The sequence below is a fragment of the Salvelinus alpinus genome, chromosome 31, assembly GCF_045679555.1.
Source record: "Salvelinus alpinus chromosome 31, SLU_Salpinus.1, whole genome shotgun sequence".
Lineage (NCBI taxonomy): Eukaryota > Metazoa > Chordata > Actinopteri > Salmoniformes > Salmonidae > Salvelinus > Salvelinus alpinus.
The window spans coordinates 11,891,121-11,906,599 of record NC_092116.1 but is presented as its reverse complement, the minus strand read 5'-3'; positions in this window follow the sequence as shown (position 1 = coordinate 11,906,599).

The window sequence follows — 15,479 nt, the reverse complement described above, 5'->3', positions numbered from 1 at the left end:
CTTCCTAGAGCTGGCCACCTGGCCAAACTGAGCAATCAGGGGAGAAGGGTGCTGGTCAGGGGGGTAACCAAGAACCCAATGGTCACTCTGACAGAGCTCCAGAGTTCCTCTGTGGAAATGGGAGAACCTTCCAGAAGGACAACCATCTCTGCAGCACTCCACAATTCAGGCCTTTATGGTAGAGTGGCCAGACGGAAGTCACTCCTCAGTAAAAGGCACAAGACAGCCCGCTTGGAGTTTGCCAAAAGGCGCCTAAAGGATTCTCAAACCATGAGAAACAACATTCTCTAGTCAGATGAAACCAAGATTGAACTCTTTGGCCGGAATGCCAAACGTCACGTCTGGAGGAAACCTGGCACCATCCCTACGGTGAAGCATGGTGGTGGCAGCATCATGTGGTGGGGATGTTTTTCAGCGGCAGGGACAGGGAGAGTGGTCAGGATCGAGGGAAAAGGAACAGAGCAAAGTACAGTTAGATTGTTGATGAAAACCTGCTCGAGAGTGCTCAGGACCTCAGACTGGGGCGAAGGTTCGCCTTCCAATAAGACAACGACCCTAAGCAGACAGCCAAGACAACGCAGGAGTGGCTTCGGGACAAGTATCTTAATGTCCTTGAGTGGCGAATCCAGAGCCTGAACTTGAATCCGATCGATAATAGCTGTACAGCAACCCGCCACATCCAATCTGACAGAGCTTGAGAGGATCTGCAGAGAACAATGGGAGAAACTCCCCAAATACATTTGTGTCAAGCTTGTAGCGTCATACCCAAGAAGACTTGAGGCTGTAATCGCTGCCAAAGGTGCTTCAATAAAGTACTGAGTAAAGGGTCTGAATACTTATGTAATTTTTATTTGTAATACATACTGTACGTAAACATTTCTATAAACCTGTTTTTGCTTTGTCATTATGGGGTATTGTGTGTAGATTGATGAAGGAAAAAAATGATTTAATCAATTTCAAATCAAATGTTATTAGTCACATGCGCTGAATACAACATGTGTAGACCTTACAGTGAAATTCTTACTTACGAGCCCCTAACCAACAATGCACTTAAAAAATACAGATAAGAATAAGTAATTAAAGATCAGCAGTAAAACAACAATAGCGAGACTATATGCAGGGGGGTACCGGTACAGAGTCAATGTGGGGGGGGGGGGGGGCACCGGTTAGTTGAGGTAATAGAATAAGGCTGTAACGTAATAAATACTAAAAATACTATAAGAACTAAATACTTTCCGAATGCACTGTATGTGGCAGTTCACTAAATTTAAATTTGGGAGTTCACTACATTTGCATATGTGGGATTTCTCACTAAACTAACATGTGATGCTTTCAAGATTAAAGAAAATGTCAAGATCCATATGAAATGTGTATCATTGGCAATGACATTTGCTGTGACATTCCCAGAGAAGGGTCTGAAAGGTCCTCTTTGATTAGACAGTTCAGTCTCATGAATATGACATAGAGGCACCTTTTGACTGACGTATCAGCCTGGTGGTGTCTTTTACAGAAAACTGACATACTATCCACTGCTAATTTGAACATTTCATGCATCATTTAAATGTCCGTTTTATGGAGTGATGAGAAAGTAATTTTCAAACTATTTTCCTGAGACATATAATTATAAACAGTTGAAGTCAGAAGTTTACATATACCTTAGCCAAATACATTTAACTCAGTTTTTCACAATTCCTGACATTTAATCATAGTACAAATTCCCTGTCTTAGGTCAGGATCACCATTTTATTTTAAGAATGTGAAATGTCAGAATAATAGTAGAGATACTGATTTGTTTCAGCTTTTATTTATTTCATCACTTTCCCAGTGGGTCAGAAGTTTACATACACTCAATTAGTATTTGGTAGCATTGCCTTTAAATTGTTTAACTTGGGTCAAACGTTTCGAGTAGCCTTCCACAAGATTCCCACAATAAGTTGGTGAATTTTGGCCCATTCCTCCTGACAGAGCTGGTGTAACTGAGTCAGATTTGTAGGCCTCCTTGCTCACACACTCTTTTTCAGTTCTGCCCACAAATTTTCTATAGGTTTGAGGTCAGGGCTTTGTGATGGCCACTCCAATACCTTGACTTTGTTGTCCTTAAGCCATTTTGCCACAACTTTGGAAGTATGCTTGGGGTTATTGTCCATTTGGAAGACCCGTTTGCGACAAAGCTTTAACTTCCTGACAGATGTTGCTTCAATATATCCACATAATTTTCCATTCCTCATGATGCCATCTAGTTTGTGAAGTGCACCAGTCCCCCCTGCAGCAAAGCACACCCACCACATGATTCTGCCACCCCTTGCTTCACGGTTGGGATGGTGTTCTTTGGCTTACAAGCCTCCCCCTTTTTCCTCCAAACATAACGATGGTCATTATGGCCAAATAGTTCTATTTTTGTTCCATCAGACCAGAGGAAATGTATCCAAAAAGTGCAATCTTTGTCCCCATGTGCAGTTGCAAACCGTTGTCTGGCTTTTTTTAATGGCGGTTTTGGAGTAGTGGCTTCTTCCTTGCTGAGCGGCCTTTCAGGTTATGTCGATATAGGACTCGTTTTACTGTGGAAATAGATACTTTTGTACCCGTTTCCTCCAGCATCTTCACAAGGTCCTTTGCTGTTGTTCTGGGATTGATTTGCACTTTTCACACCAAAGTACGTTCATCTCTAGGAAACAGAACGCGTCTCCCTCCTGAGCGGTATGACGGCTGCATGGTCCCATGGTGTTTATACTTGCGTACTATTGTTTGTACAGATGAACGTGTTAACTTCAGGCGTTTGGAAATTGCTCCCAAGAATGAACCAGACTTGTGGAGGTCTACATTTTTTTTTTCTGAGGTCTTGGCTGATTTCTTTAGATTTTCCAATAATGTCAAGCAAATTTTAAGGTAGGCCTTGAAATAAATCCACAGGTACACCTCCAATTGACTCAAATGATGTCAATTGCCTATCATAAGCTTCTAAAGCCATGACATCCTTTTCTGTAATTTTCCAAGCTGTTTAAAGGCACAGTCAACTTAGTGTATGTAAACTTCTGACCCACTGGAATTGTGATACAGTGAATTATAAGTGAAATAATCTGTCTGTAAACAATTGTTGGAAAAAGTACTTGTGTCATGCACAAAGTAGATGTCCTTACCGACTTGCCAAAACTATAGTTTGTTCACAAGAAATTTGTGGAGTGGCTGAAAAATTAGTTTTTAATGACTCCAACCTAAGTGTATGTAAACTTCCGACTTTAACTGTACATGTTTGATACACAACATGATCAAAAGTATATGGACACCTGCTCGTTGAACAACTCATTCCAAAAGTATGGGCAGAATCATCTAGAATGTCATTGTATGCTGTAGCATTTAGATTTCCCTTCAATGGAACTAGCCCAACTCATGAAAAACAGCCCCAGACCATTATTCCTCCTCCACCAAACTTTACAGTTGGCACCATGCAATTGGGTAAGTAGCGTTCCCCTGGCATCCGCCAAACTCAGTTTCATCCATCAGACTGCCAGACGGTGAAGCGTGATTCCTCACTCCAGAAAACGCGTTTCTGCTGCTCCAGAGTCCAATGGCGGCGAGCCTTACACCACTCTAGCCAAAGCTTGGCATTGCACATGGTGATCTTAGGCTTGTGTGCGGCTGCTCGGCCATGGATATCCATTTCATGAAGCTAACGACAAACAGTTATTTTGCTGACGTTGCATCCAGAGTCTGTTTGGAACTCGGTAGTGAGTGTTGCAACTGAGGACAGACGATTGTTACACACTTCAGCACTCGGCGGTTCCGTTCTCTAAAACTGTGTGGCCTACCACTTTGCGGCTGAGCCGTTGTTTCTCCTAGACATTTCCACTTCACAATAACAGCACTTACAGTGACCAGGGAAGCTCTAGCAGGGCAGAAATTTGACGAACTGACTTGTTGGAAAGGTGACATCTTGAAATATGAGGTGACATATGACGGTGCCATATTGAAAGTCGCTGAGCTCTTCAGTATGGGCCATTCTACTGCCAATGTTTGTCTATGGAGATTGCATGGCAGTGTGCTCGACTTTATACACCTGTCAGCAATGGGTGTGGCTGAAATAGCTAAATCTACTAATTTGAAGAGGTATCCACATACTGTATACCTTGTCTTTAAAATACCTCTGTGCTTTGTTTGCGTGTGCGTGTGTGTGCGCGTGTATGTGCACGTGTATGTGATTGTGTTTTTGTATAGCAATGATTCAATTCACCATTCTGCCAACAGAGTGACCCTCTCATAAAAGTGACCCTGCATCAACTCTGACAGGCTTGGTGTGGTAGAACATCAGACCACAATAGCATGCTGCAAACCATGAATGACGTAAAGCATCTGTAATGGAATATGTAAACACCAAGGAAAACGTTCTCCATAGAAACAACAGTAATTACAGCCTATGGCTTGAAAATTGAATCATCTGCAACAGCTGTGGACGAAAAAGACACAATATTTTATTTATTTTATTTAACCTTTATTTAACCAGGAAGGACTCATTGAGATTTTAAATCTCTTTTTCAAGAGCGTCCTGGCCAAGATAGGCAGCACCAAGTCATTACACAATTACAGATAGACAACATAAAAAACTACAGGCAATCTAGTAAAAAAACATAGAATTCACAAGAGTATAATAAAATCATAAAACAGCTAATAAAAAACATTGACAGGTCAGGGAATCAGCCTCAAAATCCTTCAATGATTTAAAAACACCAATCGGGACAAGTTCTTCCAGTTTAAAAGTATTTTGTAAGGCGTTCCAAGCCGATGGCGCAGAGTACATGAAAACCCTTTTACCAAATTCAGTTGGGACATTTGGAACAGTTAGCAGGATAAAGTCCTGCGAACAAAGAGAGTAGCCACCACATTTCTGAACAATTAAAATGCCTCCCAGAAATGGTAGTAAACCCAAAATGGCTTTGTAAATACCAGTGACATCCTACAATTGACTAGAGAAGGCCAGCCAACCCTTGTATATAAAGTGCAGTGGTGCGTAAGGGTTTTGCAGTTTAAAGTAAATCTCAATGCTCTATGGTAAAGGGTGTCAATTGATCTCAAACACTGAGTGGAAGCATTCATATATAAAATATCCCCAAAGTTTAGTAAAGGCATACATGTAGCTGATACTAGCCTCCTGGCTATAGGTAGTAATAGGTGAAAGGTTCAGAGGTCTATTTCTTGCTTTACAAAACACCATTCATTTAGTTTTGTCAGTATTGAGGATAAGCTTCAATTGACACAAGGTATGTTGAACAGTATAAAAAGCAGTTTGCCAGTTCTGGAAAGCTTTTGTGAGAGACGAGTCACAACAAAAAATAACAGTATCATCAGCATTAGAGTGAAGTTGCGCATTATGCACATTTTTGTCTAAATTATTTAAATAAATAGTGAAAAAGAGGGGAACAAGTACAGAGCCCTGGGGCACACCATTACAGACAGACAATTTAACAGACATGAGCCCATCAAATTGAGTGCACTGAGTTCTATCAGACAGATAGTTAGCAAACCATGCAACTGCATGCTCCGAAAGATCTACGATCGACAATCTCTGCCTCAGTATTGCATGATCAACTTTATCAAAAGCCTTAGAGAGATCAATAAAAAGTGAGTTACAGTGCTGTTTTTTGTCAAAGGCTTCAGTGATTCCATTTAAAACCTTCATGGCTGCTGTAACTGTGCTACGCTTCTTCCTGAAGACCGATTGGTACATTGATAAAATAGAGTTAGTTTTTATGTACTATTTTAGCTGTTCACTAACAAGGGTTTCAAGTATTTTCGCCAGGTGTGACAGCTTTGCGATTGGCCTATAATTATTTGAAATATTTGGATCTCCCCCTTTTAAAAGCGGTAGGACAAATGCTGATTTAAAGATCTTTGGAATTTCATTGCATTCCAGGTTAGATTTAACAAATATGTAAGTGGTTCAGCTATGAAATCAGCTGCCAGTTTTAAAAAGCAGTGCGCAAAAAGATCAGGACCTGCAGGCCCTCTCTGATCTAAGGATTTCAGGGCTTTATGTATCTCCTGCAATGAGAATGGCAAAAAACTAAAAGTTTGACCAGCTCTCACTGGTTCATCCACACAGGGTTGTACAGAGCCAGATGATTCTGAATCAAACAACCTACCAGATGATACAAAGTGCTCATTGAAACAATTCAGCATTTCAATTTTGTCATATACAGCAACAGTCCTTCAATACACATCACGATAATTCGTTAACATTACTGTTACCAGACATAGATTTAATAGCCTTCCAAAACTTTCTAGGGTCATTCAGGTTATCAGTGGTAACAGACATAAAATATTCAGGCTTGGTCTTCCTGAGAAGAAAATAACACTTGTTTCCTAGATGCCTAAAAAGAAGCCAATCAGCATCAGAACATGATTTCCTTGCTTTAGCCCAGGCCAGATTACGTTTGTGAATAATACAAGACATCTCAGAAGAAAACCATGGATTATCCCGCCCTTTAACCCTGAACCTGCCGAATGGGGCATGTTTGTTTACTACTTGGTAAAAACCATCATAAAATAATTTCCAGGCAATTTCCACATCAGGAATAAACTCAATCTTTCTCCAGTCAAATTAAATCAAATCATGAAAGAAAGCCTGCTCATTAAAACTGTTAAAACGTATCTTACGAATAAAGTGTGGGTTTGTCTTAGGAACCTTAGTATTTCTAACAGCAACACCTGCCCAATGGTCACTTAAATCATTACAACAACAACAAAAAAACACCAACCGCAGAATATTTATGTGGAACATTTGTCCATATCAGATAAATCAGGGTAGATTTCTCTGGTTATTGGAGATTTGGGCTGGTGGGTGAGTTAATCAACTGGGTAAGATTCAAAAATTACAAAACATTTTAAAATCATCAGACACCGGCTTTAACCAACACCAGTTGGGATCACCAGTCAAGATCATTTCATTGTAAAGAAGTTTAGACATAAGGTGCATCAGAGAAGAAAGCACCAGATAGTAGAAATGGTTTGCGTGTACATGTTAAAATGTGTTGACCATGAATGGAGAGAAAGTGTCCATTGATGTTTAAAAGACTTCCAAGTGAGTAATGCGTTCTCATGGGCAGGGTAGGTTACTTTCTAAATGTAATCTGTTACTACTTACCTGTCCAAAGTTGCAATCGGTAACATTACTTTTTTTACCCAAACTCAGTATAGTAATCTGATTACTTTTGGATTACTTTCCCATTATACGGAATTGAAGCAGACAAAAAGGATCAATCAAAACGTATGTGGTATGTCCTCATAGTGGTCTCTGACTTGTGGTCAATGCTGAATTGTATATCATTGAGAAAACAGAAAGGTGTTATTTGTATTTAAAAAATATACACCCTTTCTGAATTAAAAACTAATCCCAAAAAGTTATCTAGCTAGTTTTTCCAAAGTATCTGTAATCTCATTACAATGTTTTCGCTGGTAACGTAACAAATCAATCCCCAAAAATGGTAATCTAACAGAAATAATTACTTCAAACTTGAGCTATTTTGTCTTACACATACAGTAAGCGGCATTGGTATAATTTACAACACATGCTAGATGTTTGAAGGCTTCAGATGTCTGTATACAGCCTTAACATTATTCACACACACATTTTTCTAAGTAGTGACATGTCTACATTTCTGCATAAGAATCTAAGCAGGCATGTAGTCAGGCAGCCCCCCGCACCTCTCTGATTCAGAGGGGTTGGGTTAAATGCGGAAGACACTTTTCAGTTGAACAACTGACTAGGTATACCCCTTTCCCTTTCAGAAACAAATCATAATCCAAATCACTCTGTATTTGTCTGACGTCAGTTCATACACCAACGTAACATCCAGCTCTCCTTCAAAAAGCAACTCTTGCATAGGCCTTTGCATACACTCTCATAACCTAGATATCCACCTTCAATGCATATCAAGTTGTCTGTCCAGGTTTAATTTCCAATGAATATGTTTAGAGCTGTATATAAAATACTTTTTTGAAAATTGTGTTTTCTGAGGACAGACAGTGATAAATGTGACATTTTCATAGCTAGACGAGGGAGGAATGTCAGGTGGGCTTCAGCAAATACTACAATTACAATTTGCATGGCATAAGCATGTCATTAACTCACAGGGCAGCTCAGGAACAATGGTGCTGCCAGGGTGAAATCCAAGATATGTCCAAAATCCACCCGATAGGTACGTAGGTGGTAGAACAGCAGGTTTTGAGAACTGCGAATAATCCTCAAAATACTCACTACCTTAGTTAACCTCTCCATTTTCCGACATTGAAATTACGTTTTGACAATCACAAGCTAGTGGTTTTCCTCTTCCATTTAATTTTTTTTCGAGAGGGATTCCAGTAGTTTTTCATTTTGATAACCGCTGATCTTCATAACCTCAATCTAAATCACTGTTAATACAACTGTCTTCCACAAGCTAATAGGTTAGCCACTGTGGTCCTCAGATAACGTCAATTGGCCATTGAAGCAGTGCAAGACGACTACAGCCGGGGAGCCAGGCTTGAGGCCAAGAACCTATCATCCTTTTACTGTCCTTCATTTAACTGAGGCGTGCCGAGTATCTTATGAAGATTCATATCCATAAATCCTTCCACATTTTCCCCTCACTAAGATGTAGACACATGTTTAATAACCCTTGGCAAGTCTTGACTTCGAAGCCACAGCCCAAAGGGTGCAATGGAAGACCTCATCAGTTTCACCAGAAATACGTCAAAATGAAAATATTTCCCCTTTTGTAAACAAGGCCTGTTGTTCATTTGCGAGCGATGCCATATGGAACTCCCGGTACCGTAGCCACTGAGTTAAAATAACACATTTTCAGGCCAAAAGACGAAAATGGAGAAAGAGTGGAACACTCAGACCGTATTTATGTTCTACATGCCGGGTCGCAAATTGTCGATTTCCCAGCAGTCATCGCAAACCTCATTCAACCCGTTCACTCTGCAAAATAGGCCTGCTGGTGACCAGGCGAAGCAAGAGGAATCCTGGGAAAGTGGTTAGCGAGTGTGGTATTGGCTATCGATCCTACAGAAGACGTGTGGAGTTTGTGTTGGGTGGATTCACCCCAGGGACTCGTGGTTTGGTGGGAAAAAAACACAAATGATGCTAAACGATCCAGACGCTCGCAGACAATGAGCTCCAGCTAGCCAACGTCTGAATCATGTGTTTGTGCAACTTTGACTACTGACTGACTTCTTGACCATGGTGGGGAGTTAGAAAATAGAAAATGAATAAAAGGGCAAGAAGAACAAAATACATGACTTTATGAAAGAAGGGGATTTCTGAATGTGTCAGCTGGCTGGCTAGCCTCAACTTTTACCTCATCAAAGAAGAAAATAGAATGACTCATGTTTTCAAGGTTAGCTAAATAATGGTTTTCTATACTGAGCAGGGAAGTGATGTATAAATATCAATTGTTGAACTACACTGAACTGGATATCACAACAAATAGTTCACTCCAAATTAGTCTCTCACACTGAACATAACTATGCCTTTGACCCTGTATTTGATTTGCAGCTGTTCTATGCAAGATTGGATGTAATGAAATATAACAACACATCAACTGATATAAAAATTATGCTACTGTATAAACCAGGGGTTTATACAGTTTGGTTTAAAAAGTAGGGGGGCCAATTATTTTATTTGTATTTATTTTTTGTTATCCAGTCGGATAAACACTCCAAAACAGCCTACCCAGCCGTGAGGAAACGTCCACATGGTCCTAAAGCACTACTTTGCCTCGTTTTGTATCACATTCCAATGATAAAACTGGGGGGGGGGGACTTTAAAGCAATTTCAGAATGTGGAGGGGTACGTCACCCCCCGTTACATTGTGGAAGTTGTGCCACTGGTATAAACTATACTGAGGACATGCATTTGGAATGTCACGTTTTTGCTTCAATTACATTATTCACAGTTGTTAGCACAACAGCAACATTAGCAAAATGTCTTCATTACCAATTTATCTTCAACTGATTGTATTATCCTAATCTAAGGCAACAAACTGCAACCAAATAAGAGTAAATGCAGAGACAAGACTAGCATTGCTCTGCAGTTCAATGATGTGGGGAATATTTTCCCATAAAGAAAATGATGCTTCATCTCCATTTCAGAGTAGAGACGATATGATAATAAAATAAACAAAACAAAAATCAAAATGAATTTCAAAGTGAAGGCAGGCTTCTGACAAGACAAAGAGTTTAGGCAGAAGACGAAGTATGTGTATGTGAGAGAGAGAGGAATGAGAAACAAGAAAGACGAGACTGTTTGACAGAGATAAATTCTACTTATTCTGAGCCACTGGAAGGTTCCAAAGCAAAAATAATAGGGCCATTTGCTGGATGGAAGGTTGCCAGGTTCCTGCTCCGTTGCTTAGCAGATGCAGGGCTTGAGTTTCATTCAAATGGCTGCTTTTTCCTCTGCCAATCTGGCAGACTTTTCAACGCGACCCACCGGCTTTCACTCCTCTGATATTTGACAGTAAGACCGGGTGCATCTCAGTAGATTCACGGAGTTTCTGTTACACAACAATCAATACATCTATTATTGGTTTATGACACTCCAACAATACTTCAAGTCTTCACCATATAATTGGTGGTGTTGTACTTTTTTCATAACTGTTGTGTAGATAATCCGCACATGTGTTTTTCATAACCTTCATGATTATTGAATGGTTATATTACTCAAAGAGATGACCTGGAGAAATTGATTGAAAATACCAGGTTATTGACTTAATCCATTCTGCCCAAAGAACTGAATTTAATCAGAATATACCTCAAACTATTGATAACATAAATAATATTGTTTTTGAATTGTAATGTTTTTATGTTCAAGCCCCCCATTTCCTTCCCACGGGACCAAAAAACACACACCAAAGCCTTGTTTTGAAGGGGCAATGATCCAACCCAATCGATATCCCGGCCACTGTGTGATTCTGTGCTTTATTTTGTCTCCGGCCATTAGCTCAGTCTTTGGCTGACAGCGGTAAGACTGGGTTTTAATAGCCTTCTCCGACAGCGCAGAATGGATGATGCCTCATGTTGCTGGGCCAAAGTCAACCTAGGGATCATTTTGTGCCAGTGACCCAGTAAATCCACAACCAGCTGATTTTAATACAGCCCAAAACAAGACACTGGTGTAGAAAAAAAATCCTAAGTTTTAAAGGCATTCTTTGAGCAGAAGATTATGTAACATTTTATTTTTCTTGTCAGTCTTTTGCCCTCAAAGGTAAAGTAGCGATATTGTGTTTAAGTAGCAGTGGAGGTGTAGTAGGATGATGATGATGATTAAGAACAGCATCAGTACAATATTTAGGATGAGTTGTTGCATTGCACATCTTGGTAAAACATTTTACTGCAATTAAAGTGTTTGTATCCCCAAGCTTAAGGCCTGGCATTTAGAGGAATTGTGGTCACACATCTGTGGGTCTTGGGTCTGGGTGCTTGAGTTAAACATACTTTCCAGCTGGGCACAAAACTGGCACCACAAACAGCTAAATAGTGTAAGAAGAAAAGTTCTCCCAGAAATGCTTTGCAGAATGGTTGGTTGGTAGACCACAGATCTGAGAGTTGGAAATGCAAATTCAGTTTGTGTTCCTGCCAATCAAAACAATGTGGAATTTTCCCGAAACTGAAGTTTTGAGAAGTACCTACATGGTGCACACAACTAAGACAAGGCTGTCATTTAAAACACAGGTGTGTTGGTTTACAAAAGAACATGCCTTGAAATCTCACTATAAGAATTGAATGGTGAATGGAGGTCTATCAATGTGATAGTATTATATTTCAGTGCTCATGTATTGTTAAGCTGTAAATTGAACGATCATATCCAAGTAAATTACATTATTATTCCAATTCTCTGGGAATTCTCTGGCTGTTTAATCACACGTTCTCTGCATTGACAGAGAAACAATGTCCACAATCAAGTGGACAAGTTTTTCAAAAACACTGCTCACTAGAGCCAGTAGCACACTGACAGAGATGTGGATGTGATATCCCTGTTGTAAATTAGTTAGCCCACCTTACTGTCCGTTGGAAACAGCATTGGCTGCTGGTAGGGTCTGAGTTGAGGGATTCAACGGACATGACTGTTCAGATGCTCTGGGCCATAGGAGAGAGAGAGTGGATCCTCCCAGGGAGGGTCACGCTTCCACTTTCTTTGGTCCGGACTTCATCAGAGTGATGAATTTTGTTATTTTAACTAAAACATAAACACTCTTTGTTAAATACCAAACTTGTTTTTGCATGGATTCCACGACACGGTTAGTTTTTAACAGCTAGCACCGCTATTTCTTGTCCCAGAATCCTGCTTAAATGACTTTAAGGTTAAAGTCTGCTTGAAAGAGCTGCTAACCTAGCTATGCTGCTAACGTTAGCCATCACGTTAACAAAGCTAGTCCCAGATCAGTTTTCCAATGGCCCTCTGTCTGGTTCCAGCGCTGTAGGAGCTGTATCTACTACGCTTTGTTTCGGGACAAACTGGATCACTCAGAGATCCAATGTGGCAATTGTTTGCTTGCCGAGGATTATAGGCTTCAGGTGGCTTCCTTGATCACGCAGGTAGCCAGCCTACATAAGAAACTGGGGAAAACGCTGAGTGGAATGTTTACCTTTTCTAAGCCGGTGGCTGGACGGCATTCGCGCATGTTGGATGCATCTCCATCTTGTCATTTGTTGTTATCCGACTGGCCGGTGTTGCCCGGAGTTCATTCGCCAGGGGAGCCATTTCCTGCCTCTCTTCTCCCATCTGATAGCAGAGTTGAAGGAGCACAGCAAGAGGAGCATAGCAATCAATGATGAAGCTAATATGAGTCGTGCATACAGGCAACTAAACATAGAACAAGAACCCACAAAACCAAAAGGGAAATGGCAACCTAAATATGATCCCCAATCAGAGACAACGATAAACAGCTGCCTCTGATTGGGAACCAATTCAGGTCACCATAGACTTACATATACCTAGATTTACCAAAACCCCTAGACATACAAAAAAACCTAGACAATACAAAACAAGCATACCCACCCTCGGCACACCCTGACCTAACCAAAATAATAAAGAAAACAGAGATAACTAAGGTCAGGGCGTGACACAAGCATCCCAGAAAAGTGCTCAAAATAGCCCACGTTATAATATGCAGCTTAATAACTTGCTAGTAACAAATGACATTCATATTCTGACCGTCTCTGAAACACACTTAGACAATACATTTGATGATACGCTCTGGATAAGAGTCTGCTAAATGACTTAAATGTAAATGTAAATGATACAGTGGTAGCAATACTGGGTTATAACATTTACAGAAAAGACAGAAATGCTCATGGTGGAGATGTTGCTGTTTATATTCATAACCACATTCCTGTAAAGATTAGAGAGGATCTCATGTTAAATAATGTTGAAGTAATATGTCCACAGCTTCATCAGCCTCACATAAAGCCCATTCTTGTGGGAAGCTGCTATAGACCACCAAGTGCAACAGTCAGTATTTGGATAACATGTGTGAAATGCTTGATAATGTACAGTCGTATGAAAAAGTTTGGGCACCCCTCTGAGGCTGCATAATAATTTACTCTGTCGTCACAGAAAATGATCACAATGGCATGCCATTCATTTTCTAATAAAAGCTGAACACTGGGGTATTGTCCAGACAAACATTTTTAGTGTAGCAATATTAAGTTGTATGGAATTAAATCAGATGTGAAAAATAGGCTATGCAAAAATGTGGGCACCCTTGTCATTCTGTTGATTTGAATACCTGTAACTACTTAGCACTGATTAATTGGAACACACAATTGGTTTGGTGTGCTCATTAAGCCTTGAACTTCATAGACAAGTGCATCCAATCATGAGAAAAGGTATTTAAGGTGGCCAATTGCAAGTTGTTGTTCTCTTTGACTCTCCTCTGAAGAGTGGCAACATGGGGGCCTCAAAACAACTCTCAAATGACCTGAAAACAAAGATTGTTCAACATTATGGTTTAGAGGAAGGCTACAAAAAGCTATCGCAGAGATTTAAGCTGTCAGTGTCCACTGTGAGGAACATAGTGAGGAAATGGAAGACCACAGGCACAGTTCTTGTTAAGGCCAGAAGTGGCAGGCCAAGTAAAATATCGGAGAGGCAAAGGCGAAGGATGGTGAGAACGGTCAAAAACAGCCCACAGACCACCTCCAAAGACCTACAACATCATCTTGCTGCAGATGGTGTCACTGTGCATCGTTCAACAATTCAGCGCACTTTGCACAAGGAGAAGCTGTATGGGAGAGTGATGCGGAAGAAGCCTTTTCTGCACACACGCCACAAACAGAGTCGCTTGAGGTATGCAAACGCACATTTGGACAAGCCAGCTTCATTTTGGAATAAGGTGCTGTGGATGAAACAAAGATTGAGTTATTTGGTCATAACAAGGGACGTTATGTATGGCGGCAAAAGAACACAGCGTTCCAAGAAAAACACTTGCTACCCACAGTAAAATTTGGTGGGGGTTCCATCATGCTGTGGGGCTGTGTGGCCAGTGCCGGTACTGGGAATCTTGTTAAAGTTGAGGGTCGCATGGATTCCACTCAATATCAGCAGATTCTTGGGAATAATGTTGAAGAATCAGTCACAAAGTTGAAGTTACGCCGGCGCTGGATATTTCAACAAGACAACGACCCAAAACACTGCTCAAAATCTACCCGGGCATTTATGCAGAGGAACAAGTACAATGTTCTGGAATGGCCATCCCAGTCCCCAGACCTGAATATCATTGAGAATCTGTGGGATGATTTGAAGCGGGCTGTCCATGCTCGGCAACCATCAAACCTAACTGAACTGGACATGTTTTGTAAGGAGGAATGGTCCAAAATAACTTCATCCAGAATCCAGACACTCATTAGAGGCTATGGGAAGCGTCTAGAGGCTGTTATTTTAGCAAAAGGAGGCTCTACCAAATATTGATGTGATTTTTCTATTGGGGTGCCCAAATTTATGCACCTGTCTAATTTTGTTTTGATGCATATTGCACATTTTCTGTTAATCCAATAAACCTAATTTCACTACTGAAATATTACTGTTTCCATCAGTTATTTGATAGATCAAAATTAAATTGCTGATCCAAACACCCAATTATTTATAAATGGAAATCATGGAAATTGTCAGGGGTGCCCAAACTTTTTCATACGACTGTATGTGATATCAACAGAGAGGTATATTTTCTGGGTGATTTAAATATTGAATGGCTTTTATCAAGATGCCCACTCAAGAAAATGCTTGAAACTGTAACCAGTGCCTGAAACCTGGTTCAGGTTATCAGTCAACCTACCAGGGTAGTTACAAACAGCACAGGAATTAACTAATTAAAAATGTTTTTATCACATCTTTACTAATGCTGCAGAAATGTGCTTGAAAGCAGTATCCAGATCCATCGGATGTTTTGATCACAATATAGTAGCCATATCTAGGAAAAACAAAACTCCTGTTTAAGATGTATAAG